This window comes from Hydra vulgaris, chromosome 03 (assembly GCF_038396675.1).
Source record: "Hydra vulgaris chromosome 03, alternate assembly HydraT2T_AEP".
Classification (NCBI taxonomy): Eukaryota; Metazoa; Cnidaria; class Hydrozoa; order Anthoathecata; family Hydridae; genus Hydra; species Hydra vulgaris.
The window spans coordinates 40,076,466-40,094,480 of NC_088922.1; the positions used below are offsets into that span (position 1 = coordinate 40,076,466).

The window sequence follows — 18,015 nt, forward strand, 5'->3', positions numbered from 1 at the left end:
CCCAAAAATCTCAAAAACTTTAAATTAGGCACGGTTGATGCGTTTATGCCATATGTTATGTGCGCTTATGCCAGAAAATTTTAGAAATATCAGAGATTTTAAAATGGCTGCGGTTCTTGACTACATAATCTTTTTTTATATGGCAACTGTTTTTTTAAGTTTATTTTTGTAAAAGTTTATGTTGCAACCATATTATTGATATGACTTAATAAATAAATGTCTTTTTTTTATTAGTAAATAAATAAAATTGAGGCTAAAGAAAGTGAACAATCCAAAATGTGGACTGTACATGTTTTTTTTTAATTTAATAGCATGGCATGTTATACATAAGCATGTTTTACATAAGCATGATACAAGATGTTTTACATAACCATGTTACATGCTTATGTAAAACATTTATATTTCTGGTAAATTTATTGCTTTTGGATGTTGTTGTTGTAATATTGAGGGATTTTTTTTATTTTTTTGAAATAAACTTTGAGAATTTTTCAACTGCACAAATTAAAAGTTTATTTTTTTCATTATTATCATTTTTTTATACTTGACTATTTTTTAGTTGTTGCTTAAATTTAATTTTGCTGTAAAAATGTATTTTTAAATTAGGTGTATAAAAATGTAATAAAGATCAAAATAGCTTTCTGTTTATATATATAAACAGAAAGCTATTTTGATCTTTATTTATTTATTTATTGAACCATATATATGGTTAGGTATTAATGGCTATTGTTATTTTTTTGATTTAAGAATACTTTTTAAACCCTTTTTTTTGGAGAAAGAATCAATATATAGTAAATAATTTGGTAAAGCTACAGTTAAGCGGCCTAAAATAATTTTATTTTTTCGCTTGTTGCGCTTTCGTGTGAAGACTTGCTCAAAGTAGTGACTTTTTAATATAAACAAAAGGAATATTTATTGGCTTCAGTACATACATCGACTATCTTATAGCCTGCTGCTACAAGGGAGTGCTGCTACATCGACTATCTTATAGCCTGCTGCTACAAGGGAGTGCTGCTACATCGACTATCTTATAGCCTGTTGCTATAAGGAAGTGCTGCTACATCGACTAAGGGTTTGGCATGGGGCAGCAACTTTTTTTATTATTATTTCACTTAATATTTCTAATGTTTAAAAAGCATCCTCTGACGAGAGCGCAACAAGCGAAAAAATAAAATTATTTTAGGCCGCTTAACTGTAGCTTTACCAATAATTTATTATACTCATTATAAATGGATTCGCCTCCTTGTTTGTAGTATGCCTTGTTGATTGTACCTTGCTTGTATTATTATATATATGTATATATATATATATATATATATATATATATATATATATATATATATATATATATATATATATATATATATAAATTCAGTGAAATACCCTATAAACTACTTATCAACTTATCCTTTACTTTCTATCCAAAATTATCAAAAAATTAAATTGTCTATTTGTCTGGAATCATACGCAAGTTACCATACCTCTCTCAATCTGTAATTTTTTTTACTTCTATAAAAAGTTCTCGTTAATATCTTCAATCTTTTAGTAACCTTAAATTATATATCCTAAATCATTGTTCAGTTAGTGCGACCATAAATCACAAACTAATGCTTAAAATCATGGAAAAATTTACCATATTTTATTCATGGAATAATTTTTTTTATATATTCAATTTAAATCACTAAACTATATTAAAACTTGTCTTTATGCCTTTTTTTGGAGAGGCTGTTTGTAAAATGTTGGGCTCATTATAGGTTATTATTATTGCTTATGATATGTAATATAAATATTATTATAGCATTTTTTTACGATTACTCATATCATTATTGCTTGTTGTTATTGTTTATAATTTTGCTATTTTAATATTGTTATTGCTATATTAATATTGTTTTTTTAAGATTAGTATTATTTCTAAATATTGATGTTTTCTTTTAGCAATCCCAAGTTTCCAAATATACACAATGTAAAGTAAGTAAAGGAAACATTACTTTTCAATTAGTAAATTTAATATTAATAATTAATTTTGTTTGTTTTTTACATTTTATAATATGATCTAATTAAATGCTCCAGAACAAAGTTATTAGAAATTGGATGCTAAATTTACTCAAAAAAAGACTTGGGTAAATAAATGTATAGTTGATAGAAATCGCAAGAGAGTTGATAGAAATCGTCAATTCTTTCTAAAGTGAGTAGTTATTTTTTCAAAACTGTCCTAATGGGTTATTCTATAAGTATCCTCTGCTTTTTAAAATTGTTTTTATGATTTTCTTTTATTATTGTTTAATTCAGATTGTTGGCGAGATAGCTTGTGTATTAAAGTCTTCTGTTACAGTTGACTCAGTGAGGGTAAGCTTGGCTTAAGAAATTGACACACTTACATTCTGGAATACTCAAGTTGGTAGTTAATTAAGAAATTAAGAAATTTTCAGAATTAAGAAAACTAAAGTGGACAATAAATTGCCGACCTTAAACTGTTGCAGATCGACATGCTTTAAGTATATACATATATATATATATATATATATATATATATATATATATATATATATATATATATATATATATAAATTTGCAATAACAATATTAAAATAGCAATATATATATATATGTTTATATATATATATACATACATATATATATATATATATATATATATATATATATATATATATATATATAGATATAGATATATAGATATAGATATATATACATATATAAATACACATATACATATATATACATATATATATATATATATATATATATATATATATATATATATATATATATATATATATATATATATATATATATATATATAAACACATATATATACACACACACACATACATATATATATATATATATATATATATATATATATATATATATATATATATATATATATATATATATATCAGCCCTCAGGATTAGGGTCAGCATTCAGCAGTGTCAACCTAACTGCTAACCTCAAAGGTGTTGGAGATTGCTGACCTCGTTTCTATGTTTTATGGTAGGATATTTGTATTAAATTTTTCTTGCCGACCTCTAAAAAATTGAGGTTGGCAAAATATTGCTGACCTCATTTTTCCTAATTTCGATGGTTGATATATCTACTATAGCATATTTATGTAAGCATTTGCTCACTTTTTTTGCTTATCTAAATCGATATGGCTTTTTTGGGGAAAAAAAGGAAAAAACAAAGAATAATGAATGAAAAGATTGCTGCCCCATGCCAAAACCTCAATCAATGTAGCAGCATTCCACTGCTTGTCAGGGTATTTGTCAGTCGATGTATGTACTAAAAAAAGATGTTAATATATATGTACTGAAAAAAGATGTTAATGTTAAATTTTAGATTTGAGTTTGTTAAATTTATTTTTAGATAAAATAAATCCTTATCATAACAGACGATGGAGACGAGGCAATCGTTATACATGGTAAAAAAATTATTTTACGAAGTATTTCATTTTCTGACGCCGTGATTGGGCTTATTGGAATACACTATGTAATGGACATGGATTATGACGCCCGTGTCATGACGGCATACACAATTTACATTATATTTTATTTAAAGATAAAAGCTCAACAGAAACTCGTTTGAGTCAGATGAGTAGCCTATGGGAGGAGTATTCTCGCTACAAGCATTACCAATAACTGGACATTCCAAAGAACAACAAGTTTTATTTCAACGATGAGATTTGTTTAAATGTATAAATACTTTTTGAATATTCTTATTTTATATCATCCTAATTTCAAAATGTTTCTTTTTTTCCATAGAAAAAATACTCTTGTAATATTGTTTTACCGTTCAAGGAAAATATTATTGAAACAAGATAATAGAATCTTATTTTAAGCAAAAATGTCCCTGAAATAAGAAAAAAATTCTTATTGATAAAAATAAATCTTAAAACAAGAAAAAAACATCTTTATTTGAGCAAAAATATTCTTGAACCAAGAAAAAAGATTCTTATTTTAAGAATATAAATACTTGAAACAAGAAAAAAATTCTTATTCTGACCAAAAATATCCTTGAAACAAGAAAAAAAATTCTTATTTTAAGAATAAAAATACTTGAAACAAGAACAAAAATTCTTATTTTAGGAATATAAATACTTGAAACAAGAAAAAAAATTCTTATTCTGAGCAAAAATATTCTTGAAACAAGAAAAAAAATTCTTGTTTTAAGAATAAAAGTTCTTGAAACAAGAAAAAAAGATATTCAAGAAAAAAAATTCTTAAAACAAGAAAAAAAGTTCTTATTTTAAGAATAAAAATTCTTAAAACAAGTAAAAAAGTTCTTACGTGGCGGACAAGTCTATTTTTTCTTGTTTTAAGACTTTTTTTGCTTAAAACAAGAATCGTGGATTTTGCTGTGTATATGTAATCTCAAAGATTCTTTCTAAACAAAAATATGGATATGTTTTGTTTAAAATATTGCAATAACTCGCCCTCAAATTTTACTCACTTTTTCGAATAATAAAAAGAACAAACAGTTGCTGACATTCATCAAATTTATCTACTTGGTTCAAACATTTTCTACTCAAAATTTATTTTAACAATAATTTTAAAGTATTTAAACTATAATTAAAGAAATAAAACCTTTTGAAAAAAGATATTTTTAAACACGAAATTTATCTCTTCCATCGTGGAAATAGCCATATATATAAGTTTAGAAAACAAACATAAGTCAAAGGAAACTTATAAACTTTATATGAAAACTTAATAACTTTATATATTTACATGCCAATACATTCTTTTTAAAGATGTCTTTAAGACGTTTTAAAGAGGGCTATTGAAAATATCGAAACCAAGTAAAAAATAGACATACTAATGTCGTCATACGAAGAAACGAAATATTTTACTGTCTTTCTAAAGACGTCTTTAAGACGTATAGAAAAGAGTTTAAATATGCGCAATAAAAATGGATTTAAAAAACTTGATATTAAACAACTTGAAGAAGTCATCCGAAAACAAGACCATTTAAAGACCTAAATAAAATGGTCTTGAAGACATCTTGTGTTTGCTGGGTTGTAATTATCATTAAAGATAATTAAATAAATAACATGTTTTCGTTATAAATAAAAGTTGAAATTTTTTAAATATATAACAGTTAAATGTATTTAAACAAATATGAAGTTAAATAAATTAAACAAATATGAACAGTTGAATGTTTTTAAACAAATAAGAACAACGAGCATTTTTTCAGAAAATAGCAATTACTAATTTATTAGCAATCAAATTAGGAAAGTGCAAAACAATGTGCAAACCAAATAAAAGTTAAATTTTTATTAAATTTTCCATATCTGTCTGCATATATTGTCCGCAATATCGTTTTTATTTTAGTTCAAAAGTTAATTAAAAATTAATTACCTAACCATAACTTAAAAATTACGTTGCTATCCAAATTGCATCTAATTGCTACTGCGTATTATTACTTTAACCTTTTGTTATGTTAATTTATTGTCTTCATTACAATGTAACAATGCATTTGGAATCTAGCAATGTTTGCTTTGAACATTAACAATGCAATAAATATGTTGGTATCAAATATAAAAGTTATATATTTAATGTCATTTGTAAACACGTATAGTTTAATATTTCAGACAAACTTAATAATGAAGAGCTTTATCTGATCATTATACAAAATAAATGATGCAAATGATGCTTATGCTAATGCTTAACATGATTAAACGTGGAACTGTGGAGGCTTGACATAAATGTTTTAGTATTACGCCTCTGTATAACTAAATTAAAATAAATCATCCAAAAGAATATCATATAGAACGAAGAGTGAACAGAAAAGAACAGCTGTTAATAAAATCACGCCATCAGCTTTGTCAACTGGCACTACAGTAAAAGACGAGATTGTTTTGGAAACTTCTAAGCAGACTTTAAAAGATGAAGTCTGCTTAGAAGTTATTATAAAGTCACAAAAAGTATGTGACTTTAAATATAACTTAAGTACGCATTAATGACTCTAGGTCTTAAACTATTTATCGTAAAATTGGGTTAATGATGGCCTTAGACATCCAGCCATTTACGTTAGTTAAAGATAACTTAATGCATCTTTTAGAAACCATATATTGCTTGCTAAGTAGAAAATATTTTTCTAAAACAATAATACCTCAATTTCACATGAAGTTGAGCAATAAAATTTTAATAAATTAATAAAATCAAATTATAGGTATATAAAGTCTACTTATAAGTTATTCTTCAGATAAATGGATATGCCGAAGTTCTCATGAATCATTTACTTCATTGTCAAGCCACTGCACTGATAAAGATTTTAACAGAATTGATGCGGTATTACTCAACGTATTCTCATTTTCCTGAAAACCATACTGGAATAAACATATCCGAAAAGTTAGAAAGTATGTGGAATAGCTGAAAAATTCAAGTTGAAAGACGACACCTTGTAAGAAACAGTGCGAGCAATATGGTAAGTGGGAGTAATCTAGCTGAAATTCCCTCAATCCATCGAGCCATTTATTTGCTTCAATTAGATGTTTCAGATTCAATCATGAGTGAAAATATTGTAATTGATGTTTATTCAAAATGTTGTCGACTTGTAACTCATTTCAACCATTCATCCGTAGTATGCAAATTTTAAGTGAATTCGGCAACACCAAAATCTTGACCCTCTTTGTCTTGTTCAAGATTTCCCAACAAGATGGAACAGCACTTATCTGATGCTTGAAAGTCCAGTTCAACTATACTTAGCAAAACGTTCTGATAAAATGACTTTTTTTCTGCATTTGAATGGAAATTAATATGAAACATTATTAAACTGTTAATGCTTTTTTTTCCTATTAACTTACAAAATCAGTTCAGAAATAACCACTTTGTCTATTGTAATTCCGAGTATGTGCTCATTAAAGAAACATATGTCAAATGTTAAGTTGGTTTAAGTATTCAAAGAACAAAGAATCAACTTACAATTTCTTTGAAAAACTGATTTTTTGCTGAAACAAATGATGTGAAGTCTTTGAACATTTTGAAAAATAGGTAATGTCATACTTTATGCTACTTTAATTAATCCAAAATATAAATTTTCTTTTTTTGAAGATGATATCAAAAAACAGGCTAAATACTGGTTAATAAATAAAATTTTATCCTTTGAAAAAACTCTTGTTCGTTCTGAAGAAGATAATTTTAGTGTAAATGAAGAATCATCACAATTAAAATTTTTAATTAATACTGAAAAAGAAGAAGACACTCTTCTTTTTTAGTATTAATTAAAAGCATTTTTCAAAGAAACTATAAATGCAACGTCTGAAAAAACATTACCTTGCATAAAACTAAAGTTGGAGAAAAAATCAAATGAGATTTTGAATAGAAAAGAAATAAATTTTTTTTTCGGAACCACTTTTAGAAAAAAAACTCTGTCCAGTGAAGTCCTAAATGCAAGAATAACGATTTCCACTTTTAAAAACAGTTGCTTCAAAACACTTATGCACTCCTGCATCATCCATGTTTTCTAATAGATTGTTCTCAGAATATGGTAATATCTTTAAAAAAGAGATTTAAGTTATTGCCTAAAACAAGGGAAACGCTTTCGTTTATTCACTATAATGGAAGGAAAAGAGAATGACTCTTTCCATTTATTCATTTGTTTAAAAATTATTTGTTTTGTTCTTTGATAGTATTATTGGCTTTCTAAGACTTTTTGTTTCACTGAATTTATTAATTTGAATTAAGGGGCATTCATAAATTATGTCTTCAATTATGGGGGAGACATTATCTAAAAGTGTACAAATATTATATAAAATTGTACAAGTGTGTATAAAGAGGTAAGGATAAGAAAATATGTAAAGTAGGGACAAGGGGTCCAGACACATATGTACATGGTTGGACCATATTTTTCATGATTTTTACTTAAAAGTTGGTTTTTATTTTAAACAAAAACAAGTAATTTATTGAGTTAAAAATTTATACAAAAATATCAACAAAAAACAAAACAAAAAAAAACAAACAAAAAAAAAAACAAAAATTTTAGATGTAATTTAAAAAAATATATATAAATTAAAAGCAAAAAAAATTAAACATTTAAAAAGAAATTTTTTTTTTTGTGATTATTTGGTAGAAAATTTTTGTGTTAAACAAATTCTTTCAATTTTTGTCATATTTTAAATCCTAAAAAAAAGGTGTTGAAAAGTTACGACCGTGTTAAGTTTTTACCCACCCATTTTTTTTTTAGCTTTTACCCTCCCAAAATTAAATTTTTACATAAAAAAAGTTCCCCACCCCAAACATTTTGATGCAAAATGTGTTCATTAAAAGATTCTCTATAGTTTTGCTTACTTTTTCTGCCCCTTTGAGCACGGGGAGTTTAAATTAAAGAAACATATATACTTGTAATTACAACAACAACCATTAAAACATTTTAGAGCAGTGTTAGCAGTTTTCGCTGGTTATTTAAAAATAAGTTCGTTATCAAATTTTTAATTGAAGAGTTGTTCAAACGCCAGTATTAACTTTATAAAAAAACAAAAACAGCAACCAAAAAAAGGCACCAAGTAATATCCGGTATATCCGGTTGGATAACGGATAGTAAATTATCCGGCATTTTCAGCCGGATACCTCTAGCTACAACCTAAAAGCGCATCCTCGTATCATAGTCATAAGAATAAATAGTCTGGAAAAAAAAGTCATTTCTATTGTTCTACCGTTTTATGTTGAAACTCGTATCAACGACCCACTGATGGTGCACAAAAAAATAAACAAAACTTTATATAACATTACTCTCCTTAAGAATTTGAACTAAAGATTGGTTTTGAGATTTAATGTGAATAGTTTTTAACGAATTTTTATATAAATTATTTTTCTAATCAGTTAAAAAAAGATTATTTAATTTCAAAACTTTATTTTACATAGCTAAAATAGTTATAAATAAGGTAATATTATACTGCAATATAATATTACCTTATTTATAACTACTTTAGCTATGTAATAAAATAAACTTTAAAAACTAAATAATCTTTTTTTAACAGATTAGAAAAATAATTTATATAAAAATTCGATATTCGATAAAAATACAATATTGTAAGTTAATATTATATTGTAAGATTATCCATTTCAATGACATGGGACAATTTAGTTCCGAATGATTTTGAATAAATCTTTGACGTTAAAAAAATCATTTTTTACGCATATCAATCCCTTAAGGAATTGCGATTTATAAAACTGCAACGAAGATCACTTGAAGTTTTGTTGTCCATATTTAATTTGAGTTTTAAAATATTTAAATTTCTGTTATACGATTTCTTGAATGAGTAATATAGGGGAAAAACGTTAATGAAAAAGATTTAAAGTTGAATGTCTAAAATGTGGTAGTATATAAAAGCTTATTATGTTTTCCATCCCAAACTTTAGAACGAGCGTGATTATATACTCTCGTTATAAGCTGAGCGAGCGTTGTTTATCGCGCCAAGAAGGTTTTAAAATACAGTTTACGGGCGTGTTTCACGAGCGAGGTGCAATCGCACCCGTTTCATCACAAGCCCTGTTATTTTATTTGATATTACTAGAACATTATCACGACAAGGATTAGCATTTCGAGGTGATGGTGATGAAAGTAGAGGAAGTATGCAATTTGTTTAATTACTCTCTAAGCATACTCCCTTAATAAAACGCTGGATGGAAGAGTCTTCTTTACGAACACATAAAGTCACTTACTTGGGTCCTCGATCTCAAAATGAATTTATTGAACTACTAGCTAAAGAAACACGTAACATAATAGTAAAAGAGATAAATGAAGTAAACATTTATTCAGTATCTGCTTATACTACTCCAGATATATCACATCAGGACCTTTTATCAGTATGTGTCCGATATGTTAATAGCCAAGGCGAATCTGTTAAGCGACTTTTAGAAATTGAAAAAGGAAACGATAAAACTGGTTCGGGTACAGCATCACAAATAGTCAACATTTTAGAAAGTAATTTATTAAATCCGGAGTTAATACCCTTTCAATCCTATGATTTTGCAAGTAATATGTCAGGAAAATTTAATGGAACCCATGTTAAACTTTCTGAACTTGTTGGTTACAAAATTATATTTGTGCCATACTAAGCCCATCGGTTGAACACGTTTTTAGAATATAGTTGTGATGCTAGTAGTATAATTGGAAGTACTATTGATATATTAGAAAATCTCTATGTCTTTTTTTCTTCAAGTAATAAAAGATATGGTTTGTTTAATGAGAAAATTTTCAAAATTGAAAATGCGTTACAATTAAGAAACTTGTCAAAAACCAGGTGGACAGCTCGTGCTGAAAGTGTTAAAGCTGTATGGAATTCATTAGAAGCTATTGTTGAAATCCTTGATGAAGTTCTATTATTAAACGAATGTTTTGATAAAAGAACAAGATCAAAAGCGCTTGCTATTTGAAAACAAATACTTTCTTTTGATTTTATTGTTTCTATATCTTTCATGAAAAACATTATGTACAAACTGAAGTATCTTACGGAAACTCTTGAGGCAAAAAATTTATCTATAATTGATGCAATAACTATAATTGACAGCACAATGAAAATTTTAGCATCAATCAATTTTGATGATTATGCAATGAGCAATTTCATCAATAGTGCTAAAGAGTTTGCCACCTTACTTGGAATAGACTCGGAAGCTGATTTTCGAAACCATCATCGTAGAAAATTAGCTCCTAAACGATTCAATTGTAAAAACAAATTTACAATGAATTTATTTTACAGAAAACAGTTTAAAATAGTTCTTGAAACCATTTTAAAACAAACAAAGGAAAATTTAAAATCTTTTATTTCTTCTGTTGAACCACTATATCTATTGTTTTCTCAACATTTAATAAACTTAATATTTCATTGGATAATGTACAAAAATCTATTTCAATATTTCCATCAGCCAGTCAAGGTGCAAATCTTCAAGATTATGACTTAGTTCAAACAGAACTAGAAATATTATTTAATATGTTAAAAGAAGAAGAAACATCATTTAATTCCTTAATGGAAAAATCAGAAGTAGTAAAGCATATTTTACCATGTGCTAACCAAATTTGCCGTTTAGCCTTGACTTCTCCAGTTACTGTTACAACAAATGAAAGAACATTCAGTTAACTAAAATTGATAAAAACACATCTTAGATCAACAATAGCTGACGAGAGATTGAATTCTTTAGTTTTATTGGGTGTTGAAAAAGATATTGTTGACCAGCTGGATATAAATAAAGTAGCACATCAATGGTCGATTTTAAAAAACTGGCAAATAAAAATGTAGTTACAAGTTAATACAATTTATTATACAATTTTATTGCTTACGAAATATAATTATAAATATAATTTTAATAATCTTCTTGTAATAAATAATATTACAGTATTAAAACTGTATTGTGATATCGTAAATAACTGTAAAATTCTGATATCGTAATATATGCCCATTTCATATATGACAGTTATTACTTCAATACTCAGTAGGCCAGAATATTTTTTCCGTGTTCGCAAGTCCCAAAAAAGTGAACTCTTCAATCAATTTTTCTTCTATTATTAAAACATAGATCCTTTACTCTACTCAAAAATGAATCCGTTTAATTACTAGATATAAAGTCAAGCTTGCTAGAACCATTCATAATGGTTTTAAAAATGTCAAATTTTCGCTAATTTTTTCAAAAAAACTTATCCTCAAAATCCACATAACTGTACATTAACACAACACTCTAAACATCGAATCTATGCATGTAATGACGATAAGTCAAGCGAATCCGTTGGACGGATCAGAGCTTTATCTAAGTTGTTCAATGATCTAGGAGAATCTAGAGGGTCAGAGACCCCAAAACCTAAAAAGTAGGTGTGTTTTTTTAAAAAAAAATTGAAAAATGGCTACGGCCCAGTATTTCCCTGTTTTCGAGCGTTAAAATTTTTTTTTGAGTTGGCACTTACAGGAATTTTACCCCCCCCCCCCCGCCCCCAATGATTTGGTTCGGCAAGGCCTTGGCTGTGCCATCAGTTTTTCGATTTTCTGCAAATACACAAAAGTCAAAAAGGATACTCCCAACAATACGAACACTACCAACAATTGATCCTTTGTCAAAAAAAAAAAAAAAAATGATGTCTATCCTGCTAAAAATGACACCGACAAAGAAAATTATTTACCACATAATTATCAGTCAGAAAACACAACTCATAGTGCTGACCAAACTAATCAATCTTCAACACTATCTGTAAGATCTACATCACCAACAAAAGAAAAATTAAAAAAAAAATTCAAAGCTTTACAGCAAAAGTTAAGAAGAAATGAAAAAAAATTTAGTTTTGTAAAAGACATGGTTTCGCATTTACAATCCTAAAATTATTTGACTACAGATGCTGCAACTGTTTTAAGCGAAAATTTTTCTGGACTCTCTTATAAAATCATTAAAAATCAATTTCTCAATCAAAATGTTAAACCAAAAGGGTCACAGATACAATGATGAAGTAAAATAATTTTCTTTAACTCTTCATTTTTATTCTCCACGTGCATATAACTTTCTGCAACCAATGTTGTGTCTTCCTGCTGCCAGTTCAATATCACATTGGATATCATCTGTAAATTGTGACCCTGATTTATTGCATGAAGCTTTTGCCTATCTTGGTGATAAACAAAAAACAGATGTAACCTTTAAATAATGTGCCCTCATTATTGATGCTATGGCAATCAGAAACAGTATAACTTATGACAAAAGTTCAGGTCACTATATTGGTTTTTGTGATTTCGGCAAGGATATTTTTATAAGCAAACCTGATATTCCAACTGCTGAGGCATTAGTTTTTATGTTAGTCGGCTTGCGAGGACATTGGAAAATACCCATTTGTTATGTTTTATCGATAAAGCAAGTGATTTAACATGCTTTATAGAAAGCATTTTGAATTTGGCTTTGACATATGAACTTTGTATCAAAAGTATTACATTTGACGGTACAATTGCCAATTTAAATTCTGTTATCCCCTTTGGATGCCAGTTTGGCAAAGACGTTGACAATATTGTCAGTACTTTTTCATATAACAACCAACTGATACCCATTTTCCTTGATCCATGTCATATGCTTAAATGAGCAAGAAATTTTCTTAATGATTTGGGTGTTTTATATAGAATTTCATAGACACCTAATGAATGTAAAAATAGTTTGCCAAATAGCTTGCTCTGTTGCGGATGTAATTGAATTTTAAATGGTATTTCAACATCCATCATTCTTGGGAGCAAATGGTACAACCTGTTTTATTTGAGTTATTGACAAATTATTTGACATGCTCAATTCAAGAAATACAAATATTAAAACTTTAAAAAACCTTTATATCTTCATCATCAACTTTATTGGAAAGATTTTTTAAATGATACAATTACTTAACTGAGCAAGTTGACTGATAAAAATTGCATTCCTTTACTTTTACATAGAAGGAAGACATTTTATTTAGGTTTAATTATGGCTGCTAAAAGCACTGAAAAGTTATCCACCGATCTTTTGACACTTTTTGAGAAACCATTTAAGTATGTTTTAACTTACAAGTATTCCCAAGATCATCTTGAACGACTATTTGCTTGCATTCGTGGCAAAAATAATTACAATAAAAATCCTGATGTAATACAGTTAAAGTCATTTTTAAAACGAATTCTGCTGAGAAATTCCATAGTTGGATCGAATCATGCAAACTCCCTAATGTTTGAACCCTATTCTAATAGTTCTATTTTTTCTCTTAATTGGAGCAAAAGGTCGTGTTCTGTTGATAATTTTGATCAGGACAATATTAACGTAAAAGAAGTTTCTTTGTACTGTGATGAACTTCAAATGACTAGCTACAAAGAAGCAATACTGGGATATATCTGGTTTTATAGTCAGAAAGTTGATAATTATGGTTTCTTGTAATATTTGTGGCCAATCATTAACTGATATTTTATTTTACGAACATTCCTATGTGAAATCTTATTCTTCGTTAAATAATGTGAAAAATTGTGATAGCTTGTTTTTGCCATCAAGGGATGTTATTTCTGTTGTTGAGTCATGTGAAAAAATATTTAACTTCTTCATTAGTGGTAAAGATTTAAAAAAACCAAAAACCACCTCCGACCGAAATATAAAGCAGAAAATGATTCATTGTGTTACCAAATAAATTATGATAAAAAAGTATTTAAAGGACTTGATAGCCATGACATAGAATATTGGAATGTTAATGAAGATTTGCATTCTAGCCAGCTAGTTAAAAAGATAAGTGAATATTACTTTAAAATTCGAATGTTCAGATATGCCCAGGATTGTACCACTAAAGTGCTAAGGAAGTCATTAATTGGATTAAGACAACAAACAAGTAAATTATTATTCAAGGGTTTTATAAATGTTTAATTTTAAAATATAAAAGATTAAAATACATTACGATGTTTTCGTTTAAAGTTCTAAATGCAAATATGTTTTTAAATATATGTTTTTTAATTTGTGGATATTAAAATAGCCGTTTGTTTTAGTTTGTAAGCCAATACAATCTCTTTGACCAACACAAATTTATATTAGCTGTAGGCTTATCACATTTATAATCTTTTAACTAATCATCTTTAATTCCAACTTTAATCCACTGAAAGCTTTTGGCCGATATAAACATGGCCTCCAACGTATTACGCAATATTAAATTGGCTTCAATAAAAACGGCGAAGTCCGACATCTAGGTAATATCTCTATATCATTGGCTTCCAGACTATATATTTCTTGTGACTATACTCGTATTAAGTTTTAAATGGGGAAGATAATAATTTAGGTGGAGGAAATACTTTAGCTAAGAAATGAAATGTGAAGAACATACTCTAAAATAACACACCCTTTCACTAATAATAAAAAAAGTTAGAGTTAGTCTAGGGTCACGAGGGTTATAGTCAAATTTAGAGTCGTGGGTAGTCAGAATATGGTCAAGGTATGAATCAAGTTATTCAGACATTGACTCTAAACCCTAGCCTTGTCAAGGTTAGGTTGTCTAGGTCCTTGATCATGAGTTGATGGGATTTTTAATGCTGAAGTGTGTTTTATATCAGACATATTAGAGATGTATTAACCCATATTTCATATGTGTTTGTGTCACATTTGAACATAAGTTCATCTGCAAAAAATCTTACACCACTTAACTGACTGATGCCATCTTTGTCGCAATGTTTTGATGTTCATGAGGACACAGATGGCTCCATTAAATGATAAAATATTTGCCTTAAGTGACCCTAAAAGCATGTCTAAGTTAAACTTGAATTTGAAATTATATTTTTAAATAAAAAACTAATTTCCATAAAAATTTTAAAACAAGAATAAAAATTTTTAAAGTGACTTAAAACTGCAAAGATTATTTGCATGTATAATAGTTATGTTTGATGATAGATGAATGTTGGAAAAGTGCTGCAAGAGACCGTCGCCGTTGACAATAATATTCTAGAGGCCGACGCCGTGTATAAAATCGTTTAGGATGTCGGTGGGGGTGATGGTGTATAAAATAGTTTCGGATGGTAGTATAAAAATTTATCGATAAAAATTTTATATTGTTTATGGTCGACGCCTTCGGTAATAAAACATAGATTTAGGTGTAAAACTTTTATTAATAAAAATAGTGTTACAATAAAAAAGTTATAATCTTTTGTCTTGTCTGAAAATAGGGTAGTTTTTTTTGACGAAATTTTCAAAAGTCATGTTTGGGACAAATTGTTTCCCGATGACGATATAGTGACGATAAATATCAACTTCTTCTAGGAATGTTTTGTTATATCGATCAGCCATCTCCAAGACAAAAAGTGCTTCTTCAGTTGACAAAACGATTGTGTTTTTTACTAGACAATCACAATTTCCCGACATTGTATTAGTTAGCTAAAAAATTATAATAAATATAAAAAAAATATAAAAAATATAATAATTTATTAATACTAAATTCTATTTTTACAAAGTCATTAATTGACATGTTTGGAGGTAATTTTTTTATAGAGTTATTGTTTATAAGTTTATTGTGTATATATTTTGTTTCATATTTTAAACATGTTTCAAAATCCATTCTTTTCATCGGTCTTTTTAATCTAGCATCTTTAATTGATATTTCATAAGGTTCTGCGTCGAGTTCGTTCTCCCAATCATCATTATTATTTAAATTATTCATTTTTATCTAAAAAAAGGATGAAAAAATTATAGTATAAAGTTATATAAAATAATACTTATAAAAAATGAAATAATATAAGATAAACAAAGCGAATTCAACAATCAAATCGATCAAAGAAATATAAGCGAATCATTAAGAATGATGAGAAATTTAAGAAAATTTCCTTTTCAAGACAACTCTCTTACTAGTACACCTCCCTCCTCTATTCAATCTACATTAAACACTTTACCGCGTTTTACTACTTTAAACATTATTCCAGCGAGTCATAAAAAAATTTATACTTTGACGCCTCTTAGTGAATTTTTAATTTTTTACAAAACACCCAATTCAACCGAAATTTTACAAGAGCTTTATAAAAACGAATCTGTAAAAAAAATCCCCAACTTGCCTAGACAACTCGTTGATATGTGTAAAAATCAAGTCAATTATCGATTTGGATCTCATCAAATTTCTTTACGCGTTTATAAACCGAGAAACGAAAAAGCAACTTTGAACATTTTAAAATTTATATTCTATATCAAGCCTATGTTGTAGATGTAGAAGAATCCATAGCGAGTATTATTAACAATGTGACAAACACTGCTTTTGAAAAAACAAACGATCCAAAACAATATTCCTTTTATGCTAACGAATTTTTAACTTTACTTACCTCTTCTCACTCTGTAGCTAACATGAGAATAGCAGCCGATTATTACCAAATAAGACAACTTACTTTTGCAAAATTGTGGAATTTTATTAGAAAATACAACATACCCTTTCGAAACGAAACTAAATTATCATCCGAAGGTGTTTATGCCGGCGCTCTATCTCGCGATCCTTACACTGTCATGACTTCTGGTTTTATAGAAAGCGAATCCATAAGCGATAAAAGTTTTGCTGGAAAAAGAGCTTTTGAAATATTATTAGAAGCAAAAGACATTATTCAACAAAGATGTATACAATATGGCGAAATGTTTCGAGGTTTCAAATTTGACATTTTGAGAGAATATATTCAAAACAACAGCTATTTATTATCTAATAAAAATATTTATGATCGAATGATAAATAACTATGACGAGAACGCGCTAGCCAGCAGAGCTATCGGTGAAAATATGCTCTATTTAACATTTAAAACTTTTTTCAATCATGTGCCTTCGTTACCTTTTAGAGATGTAACAGAGGTAGTCATTTTAAAAGAAGATGTAGAACAAACTTGCGCTAAAGGAGGCATGTTGGGTTTATTAGACAGTATTAAATCCTACTCGAATCAATTTTACGACACGGAAAACACAATCAAAGAAAAAAGTTTACTTGAAATGTTGATGATAATGGGTACAATGTATAATTCTCAACTCGCTCGTTTAAATTCGCTTTAAATATCTTATAAAAAATGTTTTGAAATCGATTCTAATAATATTGAAAATTTTGCTAACTCTTTAAAATTTCTTAAAATTACCAATTTAAAAAAAAAAAATTTATTCACTCATCCGTTAACAAGTTCTTCCTTATTGCATATTCCTACACCCAAAAAAGAACCACGAACACGAGCATCTGATCCCTATTTAACATCGATAGAAACTAAAAAAGAAGAACCTACTGAAACAGCTAAAACTGAACCTAGTGAACCACCTGAAACTTCTCCCGAATTATTAGGTGCTACTGCTTTACCTGAAACAGTTAGCACTTCTGAACCAACTGGGGCTAGTGCTTCAACTGAAACTACTGAAACTAGCATAACTACAAAGGAACGAGTAGGATTAAAAAGAAAACCGTTAGAAACGAGATCAATGAGAAAAAGGGCTGAGGATAAAGAACGAGGAAAAGCAATCTAACAAAATTTTTTTTTAAAGAAATGGACAACGGCTTGAGAGATGCTATTGACAACCTTGTAGAAGATCAACTGACCAAATTATCAAGTT

At 27.8% G+C, this 18,015-nt stretch overlaps 1 long non-coding RNA gene across 2 annotated transcripts; it reads left to right on the top strand.

Moving 5' to 3' along the window:
• Positions 1-1,359: 1,359 nt before the first annotated feature.
• LOC136078146 (uncharacterized) lies at positions 1,360-3,758 on the top strand. 2 transcript variants are annotated; one of them, XR_010637567.1, is made up of 4 exons: positions 1,360-1,965; positions 2,068-2,182; positions 2,287-2,492; positions 3,383-3,758. It is a non-coding gene; the product is annotated as an uncharacterized LOC136078146 (long non-coding RNA). The 2 variants fall into 2 exon arrangements; XR_010637566.1 differs by having other exon boundaries at positions 1,361-2,182.
• The last annotated feature ends 14,257 nt before the right edge of the window (positions 3,759-18,015 follow it).